The sequence below is a fragment of the Protopterus annectens genome, chromosome 7.part0 (assembly GCF_019279795.1).
Source record: "Protopterus annectens isolate FY-2018-M chromosome 7.part0, PAN1.0, whole genome shotgun sequence".
Classification (NCBI taxonomy): domain Eukaryota; kingdom Metazoa; phylum Chordata; order Ceratodontiformes; family Protopteridae; genus Protopterus; species Protopterus annectens.
In genome coordinates, this window is record NC_056739.1 from 341899219 (window position 1) to 341921568 (window position 22350).

Consider the following 22350-nt stretch of genomic DNA (forward strand, 5'->3'; position numbering starts at 1 on the left):
TTTTTGGGAACAGATTGCCCCTTTTTTTTTAAGGTGAGAGTGGGATGTTGGGGAATGAGAGTAGGTATGCTTGGGCAGGATAGGGTGGGTAGGATGACAGACAAGACAGTATACAGGGGCAGTATATGACACATGTTGGGGGGAAGCACCTTGGACTGGGAGGGGTGTTTGGAAGCCACAAGCCCATGAGCCTCCAAATGGAAACAGTGGGACTGACGTGCCCACCCATGGGCAGTCACCACTGAACCTTCACGGCCCCAAAAGTGGCCATGCTAGGGGCTGGGTAGGAGGGGCAGGCTCACCCTCTAATTGCACCACTTGGCCCTCAAGCTGGCATAGCTGGTCTCAAACTGCCCTGTCGATCTCCCAATGCACCGCACCCCATACCTGAAGATGGCTGACAGGTTTCTCTCTGTCCCCGCTCCTGGGGGGAACTGAGCCCCATCCCCTGTGGCAGTTCCACCCAAAGGTGGTTCAGGGCTTATGGAGGAGAAGGACCCAGGCTGGGCCCCAGATGTTCTGGTGCTCAGTGCCATGGCCAGCTGAGGTGGGACAGGTGAGTCTGCTGGGATCGGCCTTCCTATACGAGCTATGGTGTTGCAGTTTAAAGAAAGATATTGGTTTGTAATAGTCAACAGCATTCAGGATTAGTTATTACAGCATGCATAGGTATACCCATTAACCCAAGACACCAAATTTAAACCAGTTGCAAAGTGAGCAGAACACATGCATATATGGAACAACAGTAGTTTTATTGATGGCAACAGGCCACCAATATGGGTGTATTTTAACATGGAATATGCATAGAACCAAATGTGGATATTTATTAATCAATAAGACATATGTCCCAACATAAGTTTGGAGTGCAAATATACCCATTCAGGTGTGTAATTGGGTTTTTGTTCCACATATGATGGGGCAAGAGAGAGAGGTCAATTAACAACTGATATATCCCTGCAGTTTTCACAACTTTCTTAGTCACTGCAGTGATCTGTCCCTTACATGTATTATTACACTACCCACTGGCCTTACTTTGTACAATGTGTGTAGATTAGTATATTCGTGGACTGTGTCTAAAGTATAGTCTACACCTTTTAACTGTTATAGCTGTTGAGAAGATCTTTGTTAACACTACCTGACATTTTCTACACATACTCCCAGATACCATGTTGATGTTATACACATACCCCTCAATCTGTTATTGCACACACTCTGGTTGAGGTTTGACAACATGCAGGTGTTAATGAAACATATTATAAGAATTGCTCTTATACACTTTGGGCGTGATGCTACAATGACAGATTTGTTTTCATATACATTCTCTGACTATGTACAGGTTTGGCTATTGGTTATATATCATCATAGGCTGCCTACATTTCTTGGATCATCACACTGATTTGTCAGGGGAACAGGGTACCAGGCAGCAGATTTGGGCCATTTATTTGGACATGCTGGGCAAATCGGAGCAGTTGAGGGGTATGAATATGCATACAGTTTACTACCTGAACATTCTCACAAATTCTCTACAGTTGTGGGGTATGATTATGCATAGAACTTACTACCACCCCCAGGATTCAAACCCCTGTTGTGTGTGTTAAAAATATCACAGTTAACATCACAGTACACTGTGCTATCAAGAAATTGGTGTGAAGCTTTTCAATGTTTTCTGTCTAAGTCTCCCTCACTTGTACAATATGACTAATCTCTTGGGACTTCCAACATTGTTATACAGAACTTCCTACACATTTTATCTGTGTACCACTGTGTGGATAACACTGCTTAATACAACAGTACTATTTATAGCATGCAACACTACAACTTATTAAATTAGAGTATACACAAGCACTACAGGGGTTTTACCTTTATTCACAGGATATTACACCTTTATTTACATACAACCTATGACATCCATGGTGGTGCAGCGGTAGCATTGTTACCTCACAGCAAGAGGTTCTCCCGTTTGATTCTTGGCTGGAGTGTGGGAATGCCTTCTGTGTGGAGTCTGCATGTCCTCCCATGGTTGGTTGGGCGTTTGAAAGACATGTGTAAATGGGTGTGTCTTCACAGAAGGTTGAATGTCGAGCTGGCACCTTGGTGTTCATGAAAATCTACTGCCAATCATTAGCGGACCGGAGTTCCGCTGTGGTGACCCCTAACTGGGAAAAGCCGAAAGACAACAACATTTACATACAACCTATATGACACTCTTCCTGTCATACAGGATATATTTCTTTACTGGTACAACACCTTCTAAGACTCCTATATTTAATTGTTATGACAGTTCATGCAAAATCATTACTAACCTGCCTCGTGACACAGCCTTTGTAGCCTAGTGGCATGGGCTTGCTGGTTGACAGTCTGCTCATCTGCAGCTGTCAGAGAAATACAGTGACATTTAGCCATACCTATCCATAGTATACACAAGCTAGGCAATTATTATCTACTTAGTAGAATGAGTACTTACTCAGTGCTGGGGCATCAGCCATCTGCCTGGATTCTTGGATCCACTGATCCAGTAGATCCCACCTATGCCTCTTCAGGTCAGCATGGTGATACCTGACCTGCTCATCAGTCCGGGGGATACCTGTGGCACTAGTGAGGTCATGGGCAAGACCATCCCAGGCCTCCACTTTATACTGGGAGCACTGGTAGTGGCCCTGCAGGAGTCTCTGCTCATGGTGTTTGACCAGGACACATACCATATACCTTGACTCATTAATGTCTAAGTGCTGTGCTCTAAATCGAGTGCCTTCCCCAACTCTGGCCATTCTGACTACAGTAGGAAGCTGCAACCAGTTACATGAAGTATTCCCACCTGTGGGGTTTAAATATGCCCGATTTCCCACACTTTTCCGTGATTGGACAGTTTTGAAAAAGCTAAGCTATGGGCACACCTGGTTACCTAAGGTTGGCAATGCTTAAAAGGGTATACCAATGGGCAGACTGAGTTAGCTAGCCTACATATTGCTTACACCAAGTATGCAGAGCTGTGCAATGCTTAGCATTGCTTAATATTTAATTTGCATTATATTTGCCTTTTGGAATTGATTTATTATTCATGACATGTTATATATGTGTCTTGTATCCATGATTCATGTGTACTCCAGTTCACATATTTATGTTATGTAGCAGGTTATACAACATCACACTGTATATAGATTCCTTTCAGACGATTTCCTGTGGTGAGGATTTGCTTGTTGAAACCTCATTCTTATGTATGGCTGTGATGGCTTAGTGTTAACTACTGTGACTGTAGTGTAGAAGGTGCTGGGTTTATGACCTGCAAAGACTGGTTACTTTTTTTTTTGCCCAGAACAGCATCTGTTGCATACAGAGTGATTATGGCACCCTTAAGCACTTGTACACATGTTTGCGCTTGTTTGCACAAAGGTAAGCAATGCTAACCTCCGATTACATATGCTTACAGAGAGTTGGCTTCAAATTTGCTTAACCTGTATGTACATTGCTCACCCACACGCAAACGGGCTTTAACTCACTTACTAGTGCTTAAATATGCTTACTACTGCTTATTGCTGCTTAAACTTGCTACTGCTTAATTCATTATGATACTGATACCTCACATGTGTGTTTACTGCAGTACTCCAGTTCATAAATATATGTTATTTTGTGGGTTTTTCAACATAAATATTAGTCATAACGTGCTTTGCCATGGAAAATGGAATGCCTGCTCGTAAGGCGAATGCTCTGCCCACTACACTATTGCTATGCTGTTTCATTTGCATAAATTCTTTCTTGTTATCCTCTTCAGCCATTTAGGCTGCATTAACCATAGTTGAGCGATGGGCACACCCATGCACCTACAGTTAGCTTTAATCGGATGTTTAAAAAATTAAAGGATTTTTCATTTTATTTCTGTATACTTGCTCTTGTGCATGAGGGGGACTGTTGGTGGGGATATGCGGACACCTATGAGCAGTCTCGCTCATTTATTAGCTCTTTCTGCTGTTCTTCCTTGTGGGGGGCATGTATATTCTGGGAGCTCTGCTTTCAGATACGCCTCCTGCACTCGTACATGCTCCGTGTAGGATTAGGGGCTCAGGCAGCGGACCTTCATTTATATGCATGGCCCACTGCCATCATGCTCTTAAATGGTCGCCTCCGTTCAGGACTAAGCTAGTCCTGCATGGAGGTTTGCTGAATCTGTGGAGGGGGTATCTTTCAGTTTTCAATGCAGCTAGACACAATGTCTGTGCAGAGAATCTTTCTGTATTGTCTTTAGAGTGAACTAATTATTAGTTTTGAAAGTAATTGTTTTATGACTTCTAACATCTGCCAAAAGTCTGATGTCTAAGTATGTTCACAGGTAGATGCTAAATACTGCTAGCTTCCAGCAGTGGAGGTTTCAACCGGGATAGAGTCAGATGACAAGAAATTATGTCATGCTGCAAGCTATCCCAGCAGTAATATTTGAGCTATAAATTTGAGAACTCTCTTAGTGAGGCAGAACACTCTGTATTCTGTCTTGGACCTGACAACATCAATAGCTAGAAGATCCATTCACCACATTTGCCTTGCTATAAATAGTAAGTTCTTAGGCTATAGTATAATTATCTTATATATAGTCAGGAATATAGTAAAGCATCGTTTAGAATGATATTTTTCTTTATTTATTTGAGACTCTCCTGCAATGTTGATTTAAATATTTCCAGTAGTTTTGAACTCTGATTTCATGGTAAATATATATTGAGTATTGTCTTGTTTTTTTATTATTTCTTATTAAATATATTTAAACCTTTCATTGTGGCTGATCTGTGCAGAGATATTCAAGTTTTGTTCTTGGTCAAACAACCATTTGTATTAATATTAATATCACAAAGTAAGATTGGACACCCTTTGTTAGGGGCCTTAAAGTAGTTGATAATGAGTTGGCTGGTGGCAGTGATAACTACCTTATAGTCTGGGCAAAAGGGAACATAACTAGGAAACCTGTGCCAGCCTTTCCCATGTGTTTGTGTGTGTAAATCAAACCTCAAAGAGAGCACATGTGTGTGTGTGTGTGTGTGTGTGTGTGTGTGTGTGTGTGTGTGTGTGTGTGTGTGTGTGTGTGTGTGTGTGTGTGTGTGTGTGCATGTGTGTGTGTGTGTCATCTACTTGGGCAGGGACACAAAGCAGTGGTTGGGCAGAAAGGGTGCTGGAGGTCTAGGCTTGGCCAGTCAGCTGTGATCTCAACTTTATAGCTCTGCCAGTGGGGAAGCCTATTAGGGATATGGAGAAAGAGGGAGAAACCAATACAGGACTGTCTGTGGTCTCTGTGTGTTCTTAAGGGAAATTGCACTTGTTGTAGGGAGCTGCATTTGGAAATACTGTGTGTGTGCCTGTCATCCTCCTTAGTGAATGTTCCTCACTGTTGCCAGTGGTGATAATTGAGAACCCTTGATTACTGGGCCAGTGGTGGAACATCACACAGGACACGATCCTGGAGCATGGAAGGAAAAAAATTATTTTTTACAGGTGGGCAAGCCACCCTGAACCCCTACACTCCCTGATACTTTGGTATATCAACTCGTAAGAATGCACAAAAGTCAGAAAAGGGTATGATCCTTTCCCCATTATAACAACATCTTGCACCAGTACATTGATATGGATCAGATATTTGTTGATTATTTGTGACTGGTCGAATTTTTGTTCACAAGTGTTTACCCGTGTGTGGGAACCCATACGCACATGGTTAATTTTGTGATGGTGATTCATGGTTTCCGCTTTGTAAATTTTTGTTGAAGTCATTTGGCTAACTGAAATTCGGGTAAGTTTAATTTCAATAAATCAAAGTAGACCTATATATATATATATATATATATATATATATATATATATATATATATATATGGATTCCATTCACAAGCTTGACATTTTGAAACTGTAAATGGTTGAGACCATTACACTGAAGTTTTGAAACTTCAAATGTTTTGAATGGAGATCACCATACAGAGTGGAATGGGAAATGTACCATTTTCCTCACTGTAGTGCAAACTTGGAGTTGATATATTTATTTAGCAGGGGGTGTGGGAGTGCAGGGTGGCAACGTAAAACATTTTTTTTTTGTTTTTTCTATTACAATTTCGAAGTTCCAAAACCTCAAGCTTATGGTCTTGATGAGTTGCAGTTTGAAGTTTTGAAATTTTGAGCTGGTAAAGTAGATCCATATATGTGTATATATACATATATATATATATATATATATATATATATATATATATATATATATATATATAGGGTCTATATCACCATTTTGAATGGTGATAAGTTTGAATGTTTGTTGTTCAAACCAAATAGTCCAAAAACCCTAAACATCGAACCCACAGAACAGCAATTTTTTTTTTCCCATGGAAAAATAAATCATTGCTCCATAAAAAAAAAAAAATAAAAAAAAAAGTTACTACTTTAAAATAATCTGAAGTGGGGAGCTTCACCCCCCCACACCCCCCAATGTGGGAAGCTGTGCCCCCCACACACTCCTCTACTTAAATATACCCACCCTGAGACCACACTACAGTGGAGGAAATGGCAAAGTCCGGAAGACAGCCTACTGATTTTTTTCCCTGGGAAAAAAAATGGTGTTCCGTAACTTCGAAGTTTACGTCTTTCGAACTATTTGATTCAAACAAAAAGCATTCGAACATATCACCATTCAAAATGGTTATATAGACCCATACATATTAATATATATAAATATATATATATATATATATATATATATATATATATACATGCATATACATATATATATATATGTGTGTGTGTGTGTGTGTGTGTGTGTGTGTGTGTGTGTGTGTGTGTGTGTGTGTGTGTGTGTGTATAGATATATATCATCATATATATATATATATATATATATATATATATATATATATATATATATATATATATAGATGTAGATCATCAACCTACTAACACTCCAGTACTCTCCACTATCATCGAACCCTACAAAAACCTCAAGAACCTACACTCCTCAAACAAACTACTAATTAACATTTCAAGATCCAACAACTCATCAGGTGACTCCCTCTACTCTAACTCTGTAGGAAAGCTATGGAATTTGCTATCCACCGAACTAACAACTCTAACTTCTCTCCCACTCTTTAAAAAGAAACTTAAGCTATTTCTAAAGACACACTGGCTATGCAGCTGCATTCACCCCGACTAACTTTTTTACTCACACCGACTAACTTTTTCATTTTTATTTTTTTAAAGGCTTTAGTTACTCTGATACTCTTTACATTTTCCTAGATCAGTAAAATACCATTATATCACCAGCAAACTTTATTCAGACCTCTCAACCTATCGGGGACAAATTCCAACAAAATCAGGTACAATCAGGGACACTTTTAAAATATTTGTGCTTTTAACTTGAAACATTGGCAGAATCATAGCATATGAATTAATACACATTTTCTGAAGTAAAAGAAGTCAATAACTCTTAATTATTGTCATTATTCATTGTGTAATTCACCATCTTTCCTCCAAAAGTCACTAGTTTTAGGAGGGATTAAGAGGGACAGAGCTAAAATTTTTGTCAAAATCAGGGACATCCCTGAATATCAGGGAGAGTTGAAAGGTATGACTTTATTATATGTAACATATTAGACCATTGAATATATCACATTAAAAATAAAAACAAGCAAAAAAAAATTTTTGATCTGTATTTGCTCTGTATTTGAATTTTTTATGTATCTCTTGGAACTTTTCTCCCTGGGCCTCTACTGAAAATGGACATGTATCCAGCTAGACTAGCCCGGTCAACAAATGTAAAATAAATAAAATAAAATAAATATATAGATATGTAATTATATAGATATAATTGTAATATCATATCCCATATTCTAGAACTCAGGATGTCCCACAATAACTTCATTTCATTGCTTTTTAGGCAAACCTGTTATGCTGTTAATAGAAAAAAACCTTCAAAATGATTGCCTTTCCCTAAACTAGCATATCTGAAACTGGATCCCCTGTTCAAGCACTTCTGCTGTTACTTATATATCCATCATGGAAGAACAACTCTACTATAGTAGAGGCTAACACCATTTTAGAAAGGTTCATGACATGTGTAGGCAAGACACTCAGAATTACTAAATTTAAAGGCATTTAATGAAAAGAAAAATTGTGCATGATGCTGAATGAAATGAGTAATACAGCCTTTCTAGAAGGGATTTTTTAAATGCAAGCCTTTGTATAATTACTACCATTATTACAAGTTACTTTGTCATAACAGAGACATAAACAAAGAGAACTCATGCTGCCACTGTCAAGACAAAATAAAGTCTTAAGCAAAGGAAATGACAAGGCAGGATCACAACCTTGAAGTTGGGAAGCCTGTGTTACAGAAACAGGTTTGACAAAATCAAACACCTTTTTTATCAACTTTATTCTTATAAGGTTTTAAAGATCATAGTTGTAATGTCATCATATTAGATAACAAGCAGGCCTTGGCAAGGTGCTGGTCTCTTTTAATAGCCTTTTGTGGTGAGAGCATGTCCCATGCCAAATGATATGGCTTGGACCGTGAAGCACACACAGTTTCTGATCCCCTATGATTCTGGGAAGTAGTCTGTCACCAAATTATCAGAGTGTGATAAGGAGACCGATATACCTCAATGGCTGTGTGTGGTATGTCACTATATCATTTATTTTCTTTTCCAGTCAGAATTCTCAGTGACAGAATTACATTAATATCAGATCGTAATGTCTTGTAATTTTGTTTGCAGTGATTTGGGTGTTATACTGTTTAGTGGTTTATTCCTTTACACTTTTAGCAATGTTCAGTTTTCTGAGTGTTTTCCTGTTACACCGGACTAAGTGACTGTAATTCATCAAGTGTACATGTGACGTGTCTGAGATTAACTCTAAAAAGAAAAGAAAACAATTAATGAACATAATGATAGAAGAAGATGTGGGTGATCATGGTACTGCCATGACACAAGGGGAAAGAATATTTTAATCTGTATCCCAATAAAACACCTGGTAAAAATGTGGCACTAGGAAGGATAACAAGCCAGGTGGGAGTGTAATTACCTCTTCTACAAGATTACTAACCACACTGGAATCCTCAAAATGAGAACAGATTTGATGGTTATCCTCTTGCTGTGTTGTGAAGTTTCAGGTCCAGCTTCATTTTGTATATACCTACTTGTGCTGCACTTTGTTGACTGGCTCATTACTGCAGTACATGATTAGACAGTCTTCCTACAGTGCCTATACATGACTGGACAGTTTTCCTACAGTGCCTATACATGATTGGACAGTCATCCTACAGTGCCTACATAACTTGTTCATTGCTGCAGTATGTGATTGGAGAGACTTCTTTCAGACTCTATATTCAGAATGAACTCACATGTCAGTTGTAGAGGCACATAGTCAGAGTACAGTATGACAGTCACACTGCTGGGATGATTGTTACATGCCCAAATTCTCATGAACTGAATTCTGCTTATCACTAATTGTTAGATGAAAATAGCCAATGAATGACAGTCTTAACTTAAAGATTAACAATGTTTTTGAATCTGGCAGAGAAATTTAGTTTGTAGTAATGTAAACATTTATTATATAATTAGAAACAGGTAGCTTTTGAATTTCTTTTTATACTGTCACACTAACACATAAGAAAATCTATAACCAAAAACAGAAAATCCAACTTAGTAACGAAAAAACGTTGACTGCAGCAAGTATGGAGACAGGCTTTCTTTCAGGGTATTTATTAACGCTGAACAATCCACAGCAGTTAGACACGTAAAAACTTCAATAATATTCTACGAAGCACAGTATGAGATAAAAACCAAAAAACCAAGTAAATGTAAAACGTTGCAAACGTTTTTCGTCTGGATAAATATCCGGACTTCTTCAGACACAGCTAACACTACAACCACCAAGTATTCAACAAAGTTCTAAACAATTAAACACAGGTGTGTCAATTTAGTTAGTCTTACTTTAAAAACTTTTAAAGTCACAGACATGCTATGCCTGTTTGCAAATACAACAATTTTAAAACAAGTTATGATACTACTTATAAAAAAAAAAAAAATATATATATATATATATATATATATATATATATATATATATATATATATATATATATATATAATGTGCAACACTGCCCAAACTTCTAACTACACAAAATTACTCTAAATTTTATCTAACATTAAAAAGAAGACATTGAGTACTATTTAGGAAGGTATTTAGACCATTAGATTTACAATCACAGAAACAACCAATAAAAAAGCGTAATTGGTTGTATTACAGCATAAAACTAAAGTATGAACCTTAGTGTATACCATTATTATATTATCTCAATAAACTCTTAATCTTTAATATACCGCGATTGAATAAAATTCATTCAATCATGGTTCCATACGCTGCTAACCGTAATTGCCATCTAAGCTCGTTTTTCTAATTCTAACTTGAAAAGTTTTCATTTTATAAATTATTTTCTGTCAAACAATTTTTAGTTTGGCTAATAACCATAAATTTGAATGTATGACCTGGATGATCTGCACAGTGTCTAGCGAGGGCATTTTCACTTTTGTTCTTCGCTATTGGGTAGAGATGTTCATAAATCCTATCGCAAACTCGTCTCTCCGTTTTACCTATGTAAAACAATGTACATTGAGAACATTGTGCCAAATAAACTATACCTCTAGAGTTACAATTGTACGAACCCTTAATGAAAAAACTTTCTTTCCTAATGGTAAACATGTCCGATGTTGCAATGTAACTACAATATTTACAAGCACCGCACTTTTTAGTACCTCCTTTACTTTTCTTAAATTTTGGTTTCATTTCAAGTAGTTGTTTCATATTAATGCCCCTTCTATAGGACACTATAGGGGCAGTATTTGACACCCTTGAAAGGTCTTTATCCATTGCCAAAATATACCAATATTTCCTAACTATTTTGCTAATATCCGTTGCCTCTGGACAAAAAGTGAAAGTAAAGGCAATGGTAAAGTTTTTATTAACAGGATCTATACTATCACTTGATTGGTCAATATTCCAATCAAAACAGGGGTTTAACTGAGGGGTGAAGTCACTCACATTGTTTACCAATTCTGTTGTATTCTCAACTAAGTCAATATCCAAAATTGCTTTGTATATTCCCTTTCTTCTTTTCTCAATAACTTCCTGAAAATGTCATCTAAGAAAGGGGCTGGGTAACCTTTGTTAACAAACATATAATATAAAAGTTCACATTCTCTTTCAAATTCTTCATGGAGTGTAATCATCCTCGCCGCCCTAACTATTTGGCCTTTGACCACAGATTTCTTTTGATGGCGAGGATGAGAACTAGTACAATGAAGAAAGCTATTCGAATATGTGCTCTTTCTATATATTCTGGCAGTATATCTACTTTCTTTCTTACTTAGTTCAACATCCAAGAAGTTAATAGATGTTTCTTGGTAATTCTTAGTAAACTTTAAGAATGTGGTCGTTGAATTAAAATAATCCACTAGCTGGTCAGCCTGTTCTTTATGGCCTTTAAACATAATAAAAATGTCATCTAAAAATCTTTTATAAGTAGCTATTTTGTTGACCCATTTGCTGTTGAAAATATAGTTCTCCTCCCAGTAGGCCATTACCAAGTTTGCAAAACTTGCGCCTACTGGTGAGCCCATTGCTACTCCAACTTTTTGTAAAAACAGCTTCTTTTCAAATAGAAAGAAGCTGTTTTTTAAAATGATTTCTAGTAGTTGTTCGACTAAGTTGCATTCATTAACAGTTGCTCCTTTATGCTTAATGAAATCTACTACCCATTGAGTGCCTAGATGTTGTGGGATACAAGAGTATAAATCGCAGATATCAACCGTTAGAAAATTGAATGTGCTATCAAACTCAATGGTTTGTATAGCTTCTAAAAAGGACCATGAGTCCTTCAGAATTTGTGATTCCCTACTCACAAATTTCTTTAAAATGGAGTCCACTAGTTTGGCACTAGGATAGGTCATTGATTGTCTTGCATCAACTAATGCCCTAAATGGAGGCTTCTCAAGGTTTTTATGTAACTTAGGAATTCCGAAAATTTTTGGAATTCTTGGAGCTAACACTGTTAAGTAATGGTTTTGGTTGACATTTGTCAGTCCATCTGCATACAAGTTGCCAATAAGTGTCCTGATGTTGTTATAGGCCTGATTTAATTGATTTCTACTCACTATTTCATAGGTTTCACTTTCTAACAGTCGACATAGTATTAAAATAATCTACGTTATAAAACACTGCCAGTCCGCCACCTTTGTCCGGTTTCATAAACCTAAGCGGAAGGTTCTTAAATGTTGTTAGTAATTCTGTTTCTTCAACTGAAATATTATCCTTGTGATTCCCTTTGTTAGAGTTTTTTATCAGCTGCCTAAATTCATTTTCACACAAATATTCATACATCTTAAGGACACAATTTAAAGGTGGATTAAAGGTACTCACCACTCTCAGTTCATTCTCACCATAAGTAGTAGTACCAAGAAGGCAACTTAAGTTAAGTTTTCAAATAAACAACTTAAAATCAATCAAAAGTTCTGCCAAATCACATTTCTTGGATGGAACAAAGGTATAACCTTTTGCAAATAATTCAACCAAAATTTTATCAATATGACATTCAGTATAGTTATACACAGTAAAGTCTCCTTTGTTGTTAATCAGGATCTCGAATAATTTTAATTCTTGTGGTTGCTTCAAGTGTTGTATTTTTTCTTGAATGTTTGTTGCGAATTCCATTTTCCCCCCCCTCCCCCCTCTGTAGTTTTTTTGGTGGCCTTGTACTTGCCATTGGTTGTTATCTAAGGGGTAAAGTTGGTTCAAACCTGAACCATTAAGATCATCTTCCAAAACTTCACCATCAATATTTGAGTAGTTAGAGTCTGTATTAACAAAGTTTACTGTTTGCCCATCCGAGATGTTCCCCTTACGTGGAGGTTTAGATTGATCTTTTGTAGTTCCTTGGTCTACATTTGCTCTGTAGTTACATGGGGGATTCTGGGAACTAGGTGGTTTAGGGAATGCAACCCCTTCCCTATATGCATTTAAGTCTCTTTGCATTTTTTTTATTTTATTAGCCTTTAACTTAGACATTTGTTGAGCAATACTTGTCAATGTTCTATTAAACTCAAATTCATACCTGTAATAGTCAATATCATCTTTAATGTCCTGTTCAAGAGCAATAGTTTCATTTGTTAAGACATCCAGTGAAATCTGGTAGTGCTTAACCATGCACTGCAGAATCTCTAAGCCCTGGTTATTATAAATAGTAAACAGTTCTTTAAAAAAAAAAACTGAACCATATTCGAGGCCAGTAGGATAAGGAAAATGTCTAAGCCCCTTAGGAACAATTTTTTCTTTCAAGCAACAATTAAAATAATTTAATTCAAGTTGGAGTTTCTTTATTTTAAATAACTTGGTGTCAAATACCTTCAATTTGTCCATTATAGTACACACACTTTCATTGTCTTCGGTTACTTCAGCGGTTCCGTGTGTGTAATCCAATTTTAAATCATTATTCAGCCACGTACCAAGATTAAAATCCGTAGATGTAATAGTCGGCGCAGCTGCATTCCCTGCACCAGCCTGACTCCGTTGTAAGGTAGCAGACCTGTTCGGGTACACCGGCTGTGTACTAGGCAGTGCTGATTCAGTGTTAGCTGCTGTAGTCACATTACTACCGCCGGAGTTGGTTACTCCATCTACCTTCTCCGATAGGATATATATTCGATTAGGCCATTGAATATATCGCATTAAAAATAAAAACAAACAAAAAATTTTGATCTGTATTTGCTCTGTATTTTAATTTTTTATGTATCTCTTGGAACTTTTCTCGCCGGGCCTCTACTGAAAATGGACATGTATCCAGCTAGACTAGCCCGGTCAACAAATGTAAAATAAATAAAATAAAATAAATATATAGATATGTAAATATATAGATATAGATATAATTGTAATATCATATCCCATATTCTAGAACTCAGGATGTCCCACAATAACTTCATTTCATTGCTTTTTAGGCAAACCTGTTATGCTGTTAATAGAAAAAAACCTTCAAAATGTTTGCCTTTCCCTAAACTAGCATATCTGAAACTGGATTCCCTGTTCAAGCACTTCTGCTGTTACTTATATATCCATCATGGAAGAACAACTCTACTATAGTAGAGGCTAACACCATTTTAGAACGGTTCATGACATGTGCAGGCAAGACACTCAGAATTATTAAATTTAAAGGCATTTAATGAAAAGAAAGATTGTGCATGATGCTGAATGAAATGAGTAATACAGCCTTTCTAGAAGGGATTTTTTGAATGCAAGCCTTTGTATAATTACTACCATTATTACAAGTTACTTTGTCATAACAGAGACATAAACAAAGAGAACTCATGCTGCCACTGTCAAGACAAAATAAAGTCTTAAGCAAAGGAAATGACAAGGCAGGATCACAACCTTGAAGTTGGGAAGCCTGTGTTACAGAAACAGGTTTGACAAAATCAAACACCTTTTAAATCAACTTTATTCTTATAAGGTTTTAAAGATCATAGTTGTAATGTCATCATATTAGATAACAAGCAGGCCTTGGCAAGGTGCTGGTCTCTTTTAATAGCCTTTTGTGGTGAGAGCATGTCCCATGCCAATTGATATGGCTTGGACCGTGAAGCACACACAGTTTCTGATCCCCTATGATTCTGGGAAGTAGTCTGTCACCAAATTATCAGAGTGTGATAAGGAGACCGATGTACCTCAATGGCTGTGTGTGGTATGTCACTATATCATTTATTTTCTTTTCCAGTCAGGATTCTCAGTGACAGAATTACATTAATATCAGATCGTAATGTCTTGTAATTTTGTTTGCAGTGATTTGGGTGTTATACTGTTTAGTGGTTTATTCCTTTACACTTTTAGCAATGTTCAGTTTTCTGAGTGTTTTCCTGTCACACCGGACTAAGTGACTGTAATTCATCAAGTGTACGTGTGACGTGTCTGAGATTAACTCTAAAGAGAAAAGAAAACAATTAATGAACATAATGATAGAAGAAGATGTGGGTGATCATGGTACTGCCATGACACAAGGGGAAAGAATATTTTAATCTGTATCCCAATAAAACACCTGGTAAAAATGTGGCACTAGGAAGGATAACAAGCCAGGTCGGAGTGTAATTACCTCTTCTACAAGATTACTAACCACACTGGAATCCTCAAAATGAGAAAAGATTTGATGGTTATCCTCTTGCTGTGTTGTGAAGTTTCAGGTCCAGCTTCATTTGTATATACCTACTTGTGCTGTACTTTGTTGACTGGCTCATTACTGCAGTACATGATTAGACAGTCTTCTTACAGTGCCTATACATGACTGGACAGTTTTCCTACAGTGCCTATACATGATTGGACAGTCATCCTACAGTGCCTACATAACTTGTTCATTGCTGCAGTATGTGATTGGAGAGACTTCTTTCAGAGTCTACATTCAGAATGCACTCACATGTCAGTTGTAGAGGCACATAGTCAGAGTACAGTATGACAGTCACACTGCTGGGGTGATTGTTACATGCCCAAATTCTCATGAACTGAATTCTGCTTATCACTAATTGTTAGATGAAAATAGCCAATGAATGACAGTCTTAAGTTAAAGATTAACAATGTTTTTGAATCTGGCATAGAAATTTAGTTTGTAGTAATGTAAGCATTTATTATATAATTAGAAACAGGTAGCTTTTGAATTTTTTTTTATACTGTCACACTAACACATAAGAAAATCTATAACCAAAAACAGAAAATCCAACTTAGTAACGAAAAAACTTTGACTGCAGCAAGTATGGAGACAGGCTTTCTTTCAGGGTATTTATTAACGCTGAACAATCCACAGCAGTTAGACACGTAAAAACTTCAGTAATATTCTACGAAGCACAGTATGAGATAAAACCAAAAGAACCAAGTAAATGTAAAACGTTGCAAACGTTTTTCGTCTGGATAAATATCCGGACTTCTTCAGACACAGCTAACACTACAACCACCAAGTATTTAACAAAGTTCTAAACAATTAAACACAGGTGTGTCAATTTAGTTAGTCTTACTTTAAAAACTTTTAAAGTCACAGACATGCTATGCCTGTTTGCAACTACAACAATTTTAAAACAAGTTATGATACTACTTATAAAAGAAATATATATATAGATATATATATATATATATATATATATATATATATATGTATATATATATATATGTATATATATATATATATATATATATATATATATATATATATAATGTGCAACACTGCCCAAACTTCTAACTACACAAAATTACTCTAAATTTTATCTAACATTAAAAAGAAGACATTGAGTACTATTTAGGAAGGTATTTAGACCATTAGATTTACAATCACAGAAACAACCAATAAAAAAGCGTAATTGGTTGTATTACAGCATAAAAACTAAAGTATGAACCTTAGTGTATACCATTATTATATTATCTCAATAAACTCTTAATCTTTAATATACACGCGATTGAATAAAATTCATTCAATCATGGTTCCATACACGCTGCTAACCGTAATTGCCATCTAAGCTCGTTTTTTTCTAATTCTAACTTGAAAAAGTTTTCATTTTATAAATTATTTTCTGTCAAACAATTTTTAGTTTGGCTAATAACCATAAATTTGAATGTATGACCTGGATGATCTGCACAGTGTCTAGCGAGGGCATTTTCACTTTTGTTCTTCGCTATTGGGTAGAGATGTTCATAAATCCTATCGCAAACTCGTCTCTCCGTTTTACCTATGTAAAACAATGTACATTGAGAACATTGTGCCAAATAAACTATACCTCTAGAGTTACAATTGTACGAACCCTTAATGAAAAAACTTTCTTTCCTAATGGTAAACATGTCCGATGTTGCAATGTAACTACAATATTTACAAGCACTGCACTTTTTAGTACCTCCTTTACTTTTCTTAAATTTTGGTTTCATTTCAAGTAGTTGTTTCATATTAATGCCCCTTCTATAGGACACTATAGGGGCAGTATTTGACACCCTTGAAAGGTCTTTATCCATTGCCAAAATATACCAATATTTCCTCACTATTTTGCTAATATCCGTTGCCTCTGGACAAAAAGTGAAAGTAAAGGCAATGGTAAAGTTTTTATTAACAGGATCTATACTATCACTTGATTGGTCAATATTCCAATCAAAACAGGGGTTTAACTGAGGGGTGAAGTCACTCACATTGTTTACCAATTCTGTTGTATTCTCAACTAAGTCAATATCCAAAATTGCTTTGTATATTCCCTTTCTTCTTTTCTCAATAACTTCCTGAAAAATGTCATCTAAGAAAGGGGCTGGGTAACCTTTGTTAACAAACATATAATATAAAAGTTCACATTCTCTTTCAAATTCTTCATGGAGTGTAATCATCCTCGCCGCCCTAACTATTTGGCCTTTGACCACAGATTTCTTTTGATGGCGAGGATGAGAACTAGTAAAATGAAGAAAGCTATTCGAATATGTGCTCTTTCTATATATTCTGGCAGTATATCTACTTTCTTTCTTACTTAGTTCAACATCCAAGAAGTTAATAGATGTTTCTTGGTAATTCTTAGTAAACTTTAAGAATGTGGTCGTTGAATTAAAATAATCCACTAGCTGGTCAGCCTGTTCTTTATGGCCTTTAAACATAATCAAAATGTCATCTAAAAATCTTTTATAAGTAGCTATTTTGTTGACCCATTTGCTGTTGAAAATATAGTTCTCCTCCCAGTAGGCCATTACCAAGTTTGTAAAACTTGCGCCTACTGGTGAGCCCATTGCTACTCCAACTTTTTGTAAAAACAGCTTCTTTTCAAATAGAAAGAAGTTGTTTTTTAAAAGGATTTCTAGTAGTTGTTCGACTAAGTTGCATTCATTAAGAGTTGCTCCTTTATGCTTAATGAAATCTACTACCCATTGAATGCCTAGATGTTGTGGGATACAAGAGTATAAATCGCAGACATCAACCGTTAGAAAATTGAATGTGCTATCAAGCTCAATGGTTTGTATAGCTTCTAAAAAGGACCATGAGTCCTTCAGAATTTGTGATTCCCTACTCACAAATTTCTTTAAAATGGAGTCCACTAGTTTGGCACTAGGATAGGTCATTGATTGTCTTGCATCAACTAATGCCCTAAACGGAGGCTTCTCAAGGTTTTTATGTAATTTAGGAATTCCGAAAATTTTTGGAATTCTTGGAGCTAACACTGTTAAGTAATGGTTTTGGTTGACATTTGTCAGTCCATCTGCATACAAGTTGCCAATAAGTGTCCTGATGTTGTTATAGGCCTGATTTAATTGATTTCTACTCACTATTTCATAGGTTTCACTTTCTAACAGTCGACATAGTATTAAAATAATCTACGTTATAAAACACTGCCAGTCCGCCACCTTTGTCCGGTTTCATAAACCTAAGCGGAAGGTTCTTAAATGTTGTTAGTAATTCTGTTTCTTCAACTGAAATATTATCCTTGTGATTCCCTTTGTTAGAGTTTTTTATCAGCTGCCTAAATTCATTTTCACACAAATATTCATACATCTTAAGGACACAATTTAAAGGTGGATTAAAGGTACTCACCACTCTCAGTTCATTCTCACCATAAGTAGTAGTACCAAGAAGGCAACTTAAGTTAAGTTTTCAAATAAACAACTTAAAATCAATCAAAAGTTCTGCCAAATCACATTTCTTGGATGGAACAAAGGTATAACCTTTTGCAAATAATTCAACCAAAATTTTATCAATATGACATTCAGTATAGTTATACACAGTAAAGTCTCCTTTGTTGTTAATCAGGATCTCGAATAATTTTAATTCTTGTGGTTGCTTCAAGTGTTGTATTTTTTCTTGAATGTTTGTTGCGAATTCCATTTGCCCCCCCTCCCCCCTCTGTAGTTTTTTTGGTGGCCTTGTACTTGCCATTGGTTGTTATCTAAGGGGTAAAGTTGGTTCAAACCTGAACCATTAAGATCATCTTCCAAAACTTCACCATCAATATTTGAGTAGTTAGAGTCTGTATTAACAAAGTTTACTGTTTGCCCATCCGAGATGTTCCCCTTACATGTAGGTTTAGGTTGATCTTTTGTAGTTCCTTGGTCTACATTTGCTCTGTAGTTACGTGGGGGGTTCTGGGAACTAGGTGGTTTAGGGAATGCAACCCCTTCCCTATATGCATTTAAGTCTCTTTGCAGTTTTTTTATTTTATTAGCCTTTAACTTAGACATTTGTTGAGCAATACTTGTCAATGTTCTATTAAACTCGAATTCGTACCTGTAATAGTCAATATCATCTTTAGTGTCCTGTTCAAGAGCAATAGTTTCATTTGTTAAGACATCCAGTGAAATCTGGTAGTGCTTAACCATGCACTGCAGAATCTCTAAGCCCTGGTTATTATAAATAGTAATCAGTTCTTTAAAAAAAAACTGAACCATATTCGAGGCCAGTAGGATAAGGAAAATGTCTAAGCCCCTTAGGAACAATTTTTTCTTTCAAGCAACAATTTAAATAATTGAATTCAAGTTGGAGTTTCTTTATTTTAAATAACTTGGTGTCAAATACCTTCAATTTGCCCATTATAGTACACACACTTTCATTGTCTTCGGTTACTTCAGCGGTTCCTTGTGTGTAATCCAATTTTAAATCATTATTCAGCCACGTACCAAGATTAAAATCCGTAGATGTAATAGTCGGTGCAGCTGCATTCCCTGCACCAGCCTGACTCCGTTGTAAGGTAGCAGACCTGTTCGGGTACACCGGCTGTGTACTAGGCAGTGCTGATTCAGTGTTAGCTGCTGTAGTCACATTACTACCGCCGGAGTTGGTTACTCCATCTACCTTCTCCGATAGGATATATATTCGATTAGACCATTGAATATATCGCATTAAAAATAAAAACAAACAAACAAAAAATTTTGATCTGTATTTGCTCTGTATTTTAATTTTTTATGTATCTCTTGGAACTTTTCTCGCCGGGCCTCTACTGAAAATGGACATGTATCCAGCTAGACTAGCCCGGTCAACAAATGTAAAATAAATAAAATAAAATAAATATATAGATATGTAAATATATAGATATAGATATAATTATAATATCATATCCCATATTCTAAAACTCAGGATGTCCCACAATAACTTAATTTCATTGCTTTTTAGGCAAACCTGTTATGCTGTTAATAGAAAAAAACTTCAAAATGTTTGCCTTTCCCTAAACTAGCATATCTGAAACTGGATCCCCTTTTCAAGCACTTCTGCTGTTACTTATATATCCATCATGGAAGAACAACTCTACTATAGTAGAGGCTAACACCATTTTAGAAAGGTTCATGACATGAGCAGGCAAGACACTCAGAATTAGTAAATTTAAAGGCATTTAATGAAAAGAAAGATTGTGCATGATGCTGAATGAAATGAGTAATGCAGCCTTTCTAGAAGGGATTTTTTAAATGCAAGCCTTTGTATAATTACTACCATTATTACAAGTTACTTTGTCATAACAGAGACATAAACAAAGAGAACTCATGCTGCCACTGTCAAGACAAAATAAAGTCTTAAGCAAAGGAAATGACAAGGCAGGATCACAACCTTGAAGTTGGGAAGCCTGTGTTACAGAAACAGGTTTGACAAAATCAAACACCTTTTTTATCAACTTTATTCTTATAAGGTTTTAAAGATCATAGTTGTAATGTCATCATATTAGATAACAAGCAGGCCTTGGCAAGGTGCTGGTCTCTTTTAATAGCCTTTTGTGGTGAGAGCATGTCCCATGCCAATTGATATGGCTTGGACCGTGAAGCACACACAGTTTCTGATCCCCTATGATTCTGGGAAGTAGTCTGTCACCAAATTATCAGAGTGTGATAAGGAGACCGATGTACCTCAATGGCTGTGTGTGGTATGTCACTATATCATTTATTTTCTTTTCCAGTCAGGATTCTCAGTGACAGAATTACATTAATATCAGATCGTAATGTCTTGTAATTTTGTTTGCAGTGATTTGGGTGTTATACTGTTTAGTGGTTTATTCCTTTAAACTTTTAGCAATGTTCAGTTTTCTGAGTGTTTTCCTGTCACACCGGACTAAGTGACTGTAATTCATCAAGTGTACGTGTGACGTGTCTGAGATGAACTCTAAAGAGAAAAGAAAACAATTAATGAACATAATGATAGAAGAAGATGTGGGTGATCATGGTACTGCCATGACACAAGGGGAAAGAATATTTTAATCTGTATCCCAATAAAACACCTGGTAAAAATGTGGTACTAGGAAGGATAACAAGCCAGGTGGGAGTGTAATTGCCTCTTCTACAAGATTACTGACCACACTGGAATCCTCAAAATGAGAACAGATTTGAGGGTTATCCTCTTGCTGTGTTGTGAAGTTTCAGGTCCAGCTTCATTTTGTATATACCTACTTGTGCTGCACTTTGTTGACTGGCTCATTACTGCAGTACATGATTAGACAGTCTTCTTACAGTGCCAATACATGACTGGACAGTTTTCCTACAGTGCCTATACATGATTGGACAGTCATCCTACAGTGCCTACATAACTTGTTCTTTGCTGCAGTATGTGATTGGAGAGACTTCTTGCAGACTCTACATTCAGAATGTACTTGCATGTCAATTGTAGAGGCACACAGTCAATGTACAGTATGACAGTCACACCGCTGGGGTGATTGTTACATGCCCAAATTCTCATGAACTGAATTCTGCGTATCACTAATTGTTAGATGAAAATAGCCAATGAATGACAGTCTTAAGTTAAAGATTAACAATGTTTTTGAATCTGGCATAGAAATTTAGTTTGTAGTAATGTAAATATTTATTATATAGTTAGAAACAGGTAGCTTTTGAATTTCTTTTTATACTGTCACACTAACACATAAGAAAATCTAGCAGATGTACTTTTAACCCATAATGTATTGCAGAGACAAACACAGGATATAGAACTGTACTAAAATGAATGTTGATTGATGTATTAATCAAATCATTACAGAATTACAAGACACAAAGTTGGCATCATAACACAACTAGGCGAAGAGATTAAGGATGGAAGTTTTGACATGTACATGCCAGAAATGGGATCATTTGACCACAGCAAACTACTGATCATCAGTTTTGGAACAAAGCTTAGCTGTAGGCTGTTAAATTGTCACAAAGTTTGGGTTTTCATCTATGGTGGGTGTGGCATTGACTTATTTACTTTTGTTTGCCATAGGATGGCCAGTCTGTGGGACAGTATGAGAATCTGGAACTCAGCCTACCTGACTTAGGGTAATGATCAGGACCAGATAATTGCTAGATTCCCTCTTGAGTTTAATCAGAGAATACCATTTGGACTCCACA